Here is a 7,659-nt window from a genome sequence, read left to right as displayed (position 1 = left end):
AAAGAGGACAGAGAGGCGGCCGGGCGCGGTGGCTCAGCCTGTAATCCCAGCACTTTGGGAGGCCGAGGCGGGTGGATCACGAGGTCAAGAGATCGAGACCATCCTGGTCAACATGGTGAAACCCCGTCTCTACTAAAAATACAAAACATTAGCTGGGCATGGTGGCGTGTGCCTGTGATCCCAGCGTGTGCCTGTGATCCCAGCTACTCAGGAGGCTGAGGCAGGAGAATTGCCTGAACCCAGGAGGCGGAGGTTGCGGTGAGCCGAGATCGCGCCATTGCACTCCAGCCTGGGTAACAAGAGCGAAACTCCGTCTCAAAAAAAAAAAAAAAGAGGACAGAGAGGCTGCCAGGTGGGAGGGCCTTTAGGCAAAAGCTTGGCAGTGGGACTTGCGGTGGGGGTCCCCACACAGGGGATGCATTCCCTGCCAGTACATGAGATCAGTCCATGTGAGTCCCCTCTGCGTGCTCACCTTGGCACCTCCTGGGACCAGTTATTTTGCTGCTGAGCTGTTCTCACCGCTGTCATTCTTCCTGCTCCTGAGCTGAAATCCTCCCTGCTCAAGACTCCACCCGCTGGTCAGAGTTCTGCTGTATGGGTACCCCCAAAATGAGTGTCATCCCTGGCACTAGAGCCACTGAGTGGGAGGCTGAATCAGAGATTTAACCTGTGGGCAACCTGTTTGTCCTTCAGAATCCACTGAGAAGTCATCCCTGTCCCCTAGGCAAAGTTTTGTCCTTCCTTCATTCTTGTTTTTTCTTCTCTTTCTCTTTTTTTTTTTTTTTTTTGAGATGGAGTCTCACTCTGTTGCTCAGGCTGGAGTGCAGTGGTGAGATCTTGGCTCACTGCAACCTCTGCCTCCTGGATTCAAGCGATTCTTCTGCATCAGCCTCCTGAGTAGCTGGGATTACAGGCGCCTGCCACCGTGCCTGGCTAATTTTTTTATGTAGTTTTAGTAGAGATGAGGTTTCACCATCTTGGCCAGTCTGGTCTCGAACTCCTGACCTCGTGATCCACCCACCTCAGGCTCCCAAAGTGCTGAGATTACCGGTGTGACAAAACCTAGTGGAACCCAAAGTCATGGAGGGAGAGGGAAAAACACATCAGCTAATATGCACAAGTGATAGTTGGGTCTTTTTACCAAAGAAATCTAACCAAAGTTTACATATTACATTTGGTGGTGATGTCTCTTTAAAGTCCCTTAAAATACAAAACAGTCATCCTCTAATCCTGCCTTTAATGACAACTTTTATTTATTTATTTATTTTTATTTTTTAATTTTTTGAGACAGAGTCTTGTTCTGTCACCCAGGCTGGAGTGCGGCGATCTCAGCTCACTGCAACGTCTGCCTCCTGGGTTCAAGCAATTCTCCTGCCTCAGCCTCCTGAGTAGCTGGCATTACAGATACCCACCACCACACCTGGCTAATTTTTTGTATTTTTAGTAGAGATGGGGTTTCACCATGTTGGCCAGGCTGGTCTCGAACTCCTGACCTCATGTGATCCATCTGCCTCAACCTTCCAAAGTGCTGGGATTACAGGTGTGAGCCACCGTGCCTGACCAAAAAAAAGAATTATTCACAGTGATGCTACATACATACATAGGAAGCACTGGTATGGGGCATCCACCAGATCTCTTCATTGAAAAAGAGCCATCCGCTTTGCAAATACCAAATCATCTGTGTGGGGCTTCTTTCACACTGTGCAAACATGCTGTTCTTCAAAACTTTTCACCTAGTGGTTTTAGCATCTGTGATGAATTGAATTTTGTCTTTCCCAAATTCAGATGTTGGATCTCTAAGCCCTAATGTGACTGTATTTGGAACTAGGCCTCTATGGAAGTAATTAAGGTTAAACAATGTCTTAAGGGTAGGACCCTGATCTGATAGGATTAGTGTCCTTATAAAAAGAGACACCAGGCTGGGCATGGTGTCTCACGCCTGTTATCCCAGCACTTTGGGAGGCCAAGGTGGAAGGATCACTTGAGCCCAGGAGTTCCAGACCAGTCTGGGCAACATGCTGAGACTCTGTCTCTACAAAATATAAAAAATTAGTTGGGTGTAGTCATGCATTCCTGTGGTTTCAGCTACTCGGGAGGCTGAAGTGGGAGGATCGCTTGAGCCAGGAGGTCAAGGCTGCAGTGAGCTATGATCATATTACTGTACCACAGTCTGAGTGACAGAGTGAGACTCTGTCTTAAATTTTAAAAATTAAGAGACGAGAGAGTTTGCTCTCTCTCTGCCATGTGAGGACATAGTGAGAAGGTAGCCATTGCAAGTCAGGGAGACAGCCCTCATCAGGAACCGACCCTGCTGGACATCACTGATGATTATTTATTTATTTATTTATTTATTTTTTAAGACAGAGTCTTTCTTTGTCCCTCAGGCTGGAGTGCAGTGGCACAATCTTGACTCACTGCAACCTCCGCTTCCCAGGTTCAAGTGATTCTACTGTCTCAACATCCTGAGTAGCTGCAACTATAGGCGCATGCCACCACGCCCGCTGATTTTTGTATTTTTAGTAGTGACAGGGTTTTGCCATGTTGGCCAGGCCAGTCTTGAACTCCCGACCTCAAGTGATCCGCCTGCCTCAGCCTCCCAAAGTGCTTGAATTACAGGTGGTGAGACACCACCATCAATCAACCATTGATGATTCCTTAAATGGATGATTTAATTGGGATTACAAAATGGAGTTTTTCCTGGCTGGGCACAGTGGCTCATGCCTGTAATCCCAGCACTTTGGGAAGCTAAGGCAGGCAGATCATTTGAGACCAGCAGTTCGAGACAAGCCTGGCCAACATGGTGAAACTCGGTCTCTACTAAAAATACAAAAATTAGCCAGGTGTGGTGGCGGCCACCTGTAGTCCCAGCTACTCAGGAGGCTAAAGGATGAAAATCACTTAAACCTGGGGGTCGGAGGTTGCAATTAGCTGAGATCACACCACTGCACTCCAGCCTGGGGGACAGAGCAAGACTCCATCTCAAAAAATAAAATTAAAAATGTTTTCAATTGAGTTTTTCCAGTTCTCACATTCCTTCTATATTTATTAGAAGGCATTTTTTCTTTGTTTCTTTCTTTTTCTTATAGTTCTGGAGCCTGGGAAGTCCAAGATCAAGGTGCTGGCAAGGTAGGTTTTATTCTGAGGCCTCTTCTCTTGTCCTGTAGGCAGCCACCATCTTTTTTAAAAATTTATTTATTTATTTATTTATTTTTGAGACAGAGTTTCGCTCTTGTTACCCAGGCTGGAGTGCAATGGCGCCATCTCGGCTCACCGCAACCTCCGCCTCCTGGGCTCAGGCAATTCTCCTGCCTCAGCCTCCTAAGTAGCTGGGATTACAGGCACGCGCCACCACACCCAGCTAGTTTTTTGTATTTTTAGTAGAGACGGGGTTTCACCTTGTTGACCAGGATGGTCTCGATCTCTCGACCTCGTGATCCACCCGCCTCGGCCTCCCAAAGTGCTGGGATTACAGGCTTGAGCCACCGCGCCCGGCCAAATTTATTTTTTTGAGATGGAATTTCACTCTTGTTGCCCAGGCCAGAGTGCAATGGCATGTTCTCAGCTCACTGCAACCTCCACCTCCTGGGTTCAAGTGATTCTCCTGACTCAGCCTCCAAGGACTGGACTTACAGGCACGCTGGGATTACAGGTGTGCACCACCACATGCAGCTAATTTTTTCATATTTTTAGTAGAGATGGGATTTCACCATGCTGGCCAGGCTAGTCTCAAACTCCTAACCTCAGATGATCGCCCACCTCAGCCTACCAAAGTGATGGAATTACAGGCGTCAGCCACTAAGCTGAACTGGCAGCCACCGTCGCTGTGTGTTCACATCTAGCTGGTATTTTTCTTTTTTGAGATGGAGTTTTGCTCTCGTTGCCCCAGCTGGAGTCCAGTCCCATGATCTCGGCTCACTGCAACCTTTGCCTCCCCGTTTCAAGCAATTCTTCTGCCACAGCCTCTGGAGTAGCTAGGATTACAGGCATCCACCACGACACCCAGCTATTTTTTTGTATTCTTAGTAGAGATGGGGTTTCACCATGTTGGCCAGGCTGGTCTCGAACTCCTGACCTCAGGTGATCCACCTGCCTCAGCCTCCCCAAAGTCCTGAGATTACAGGCGTGAGTCACCACACCTGGCTTTAGCTGGCATTTTTCTACAAAGAGAAGCTTCAAGTAGAAATGAACCACCGGGCGCGGTGGCTCAAGCCTGTAATCCCAGCACTTTGGGAGGCCGAGGCGGGCGGATCACAAGGTCAAGAGATCGAGACCATCCTGGTCAACATGGTGAAACCCCGTCTCTACTAAAAATACAAAAAATCAGCGGGGCATGGTGGCGCGTGCCTGTAATCCCAGCTACTCAGGAGGCTGAGGCAGGAGAATTGCCTGAACCCAGGAGGCGGAGGTTGTGGTCAGCCGAGATGGCGCCATTGCACTCCAGCCTGGGTAACAAGATTGAAACTCCGTCTCAAAAAAAAAAAAAGAAATGAACCATAGTTTCTCCTTAAAAAAACAGGACAAATGCTTAATTCTCTAAGGAAAGGGTTTTGTTTTTTCTTTGTAAACAGGAGATTCTAGAATGTGTTTCTATGCTAAGGGGATAATTCTGTGGAAGGGACAGCTGGATGGTAGGAAAGATGGAGTTACAGAGGTGTGACGTCCTCAGAAGGTGAGAGGATTTAGAGTCCAAGTGGGGAAGAAGGAGATGGGGTAGGATGTTGGAGGAAAAAAAGAAAAAGTGTGAGCTGGTCATCTGGGCAGCTTACTGAGAAATGGACCGGAGGGTTGCTGGGCCTGGTTAGTGTCCTACTGAGGCTGGGAGCTGTGACCCTGTCTGCATAGCAGGTGGTTTTCTCCTCCACATTCAGAGAAGGTAAATGGTTAGATTCCTGCAGGCCTGGGCTTTCCGGGCAGGTACACTGGAGGGAGAGGGAGGCAGGACAGTGGCAGGTCTTTGCAACGAATGACCATGAGGGCTGACAGCGGAATCTGGCCTGGTTGAAAGCAGGAGTACGAAGAGGAGAGTGATGCCTGCTGGGAAATGGATGAAAGAGGTCTCAGTGGGCTTGCTGGGCTTTGATTTTTTATTTTGGTATCTTTTTTTTTTTTTTTTTTTTGAGATAGAGTTTCACTCTTGTTGCCCAGGCTGGAGTTCAATGGCTTGATCTCTGCTCACCACAACCTCCACCTCCCAAGTTCAAGTGACTCTCCTGCCTCAGCCTCCCGAGTAACGAGATTACAGGCATGCATCACCACACTCGGCTAATTTTGTTTTTTTTTTGTTTTTTTTTTTTTTGAGACGGAGTTTCGCTCTTGTTGCCCAGGCAGGAGTGCAATGGTGCGATCTCGGCTCACCGCAACCTCCGCCTCCTGGGTTCAGGCAATTCTCCTGCCTCAGCCTCCTGAGTAGCTGGGATTACAGGCACGCACCACCAGGCCCAGCTAATTTTTTTTGTATTTTTAGTAGAGACAGGGTTTCACCATGTTGACCAGGATGGTCTCGATCTCTTGACCTCGTGATCCACCCACCTTGGCCTCCCAAAGTGCTGAGATTACAGGCTTGAGCCACCGCGCCCGGCCTAATTTTGTATTTTTAACAGAGATGGGGTTTCTCCGTGTTGGTCAGGCTGGTCTCGAACTCCCGACCTCAGATGACCTGCCCGCCTTGGTCTCCCAAAGTGCTGGGATTACAGGCATGAGCCACCACACCTGGCAGTAATAAGTTTTTAGAATTGTTTTATTTATTTACTTAGAGACAGGGTCTTGCTCTGTCACCCAGCCTACAGTGCATGGTACAACTACAGCTCACTGCAGCCTCAACCTCCCAAACTGCCCAGGCTGGTCTTGAACTCCTGGCTTCAAGAGATCCTCCTGCCTCAGCCTCCCAAAGTTCTGGGATTACAGGTGTGAGCCACCACACCCAAGTTAGAATTGTTTTCAAGGAGCTTGTGACTACACGGGCTGAAAGGATAGGAAGCTGTGGCCAGAGAGCTGGGGTTCAACAGGCCCCTCCTGCTACCTCTTTGGTCACCAGCTTCCTATGCCTGAAAGGGAACATGTGCCACATAGAGGCCAAAGACTGGCCACAATTCTTATCTGAGTCCCAGCACCCAGACTGGCACAGAGCAGTGACTCAAAGATTTGAAGTTTAAATTGAATGAATGAATGATGGCAAACACTTACGTGGTTTTTTTTACTATGTGCCAAACACTTACTCTAAGAGCTCACTGATTTCTCCCAAGACTTCTATGAGGTGAGGTCTATTAAATTTCCATTTTACATAGGAGGAAACTGAGGTACAGAAAGGTGAAATAACTTGGTCTGGGCACGGTGGCTCACACCTATAGTCCCAGTGCTTTGGGAGGCCATGGCAGGCAGATCACTTGAGGTCAGCAGTTTGAGACCAGCCTGGCTGACATAACGAAACCCCGTCTTTACTTAAAACTACAACAATTAGCTGGGTTTGGTGGCTCACACCTGAAATCCCAGACACTCAGCAGGCTGAGGCATGAGAATCACTTCAACCTGGGTGTTGCAGTGAACCATAATCACATCACTGCACTCCAGCCTGGGAGACAGAGTGAGATTCTGTCTCAAAAAAAAAGGTGAAATAACTTGTCCAAGGTCATGGAGCTAGGAAGAGGCAGAGTTGGTCTGTAAACCAGGCAGTCTGAGCCCAGAGTCTGTGTTCCTAATCAAGGTTGTTCTGAAAGGATAAATGAGGGCATATAATCCACCTGTCTTGTCCTGAGAAGTGCCAGCTGTCTCCTGACCTCAGATTAGGGTCAAAACCCTAATCTGGTCAAGAGAGGTCCAGAGACAAAAAAACCAATAAATACAGAAATACATAATTCCAGATTGTGATAGCCATGGAGAAGACAAGATGAGACGAGAAGTCTCACTCTTGTTGCCCAGGCTGGAGTGCGATGGCACAATCTAGGCTCACTGCAACCTCTGCTTCCCAGGTTCAAGTGATTCTCCTGCCTCAGCCTCCCAAGTAGCTGGGATTACTGGCACCTGACACCACGCCCAGCTAACTTTGGTATTTTTAGTAGAGACAGGTCTTCACCATGTTGGCCAGGCTGGTCTCTATCTCCTGATCTCAAGTAATCCACCTGTCTTGGCCTCCCAAAGCTGGGATTACAGGCTTGAGCCACTGCGCCCGGCCTAAGAAGCAATGTTGTTATTTTGTTCTTCCATTCATTTGCCTATTCAGTCATCAATTCTTGAATTTCTTCATTCATTCTTTCTTACCTTCAATTATTTACTTTTTCACTGGGCTTTCATTTGTTCACCTGTTAATTCTTTGGTTGATTCTGGGGTTCCCATACACAGAAAGCCTGCTACTGTGTGCCAGGCCTGTGTGGGTATGGGAGGAATCTCCAAGAGCCAGACCCTGCCCTTGAGGAACACATATCCCACACACCCATCCCCCAGGAACCAGTGGTGCACTAGGCAGAAGATGCTGAGTTTCTGCTGGGGGTGGGGTGTGGGGAGGAGGCAGCAATCAGGGAAGGCCTCTTAAACAGATGCTTGTGAGCCAGACCTTAAAGGAAGACAGATCGAGCATGATAGATTGGGGGGATCCCCCAAGAGCAGAGACCAGTCCCCCATCTCTGTGTTCTCTATGGCTGCCACCTAAGACACAAGGATAATGTT

This window comes from Saimiri boliviensis, chromosome 11 (assembly GCF_048565385.1).
Source record: "Saimiri boliviensis isolate mSaiBol1 chromosome 11, mSaiBol1.pri, whole genome shotgun sequence".
In the NCBI taxonomy this organism is placed as follows: Eukaryota; Metazoa; Chordata; class Mammalia; order Primates; family Cebidae; genus Saimiri; species Saimiri boliviensis.
This window is presented reverse-complemented; position numbering follows the sequence as displayed.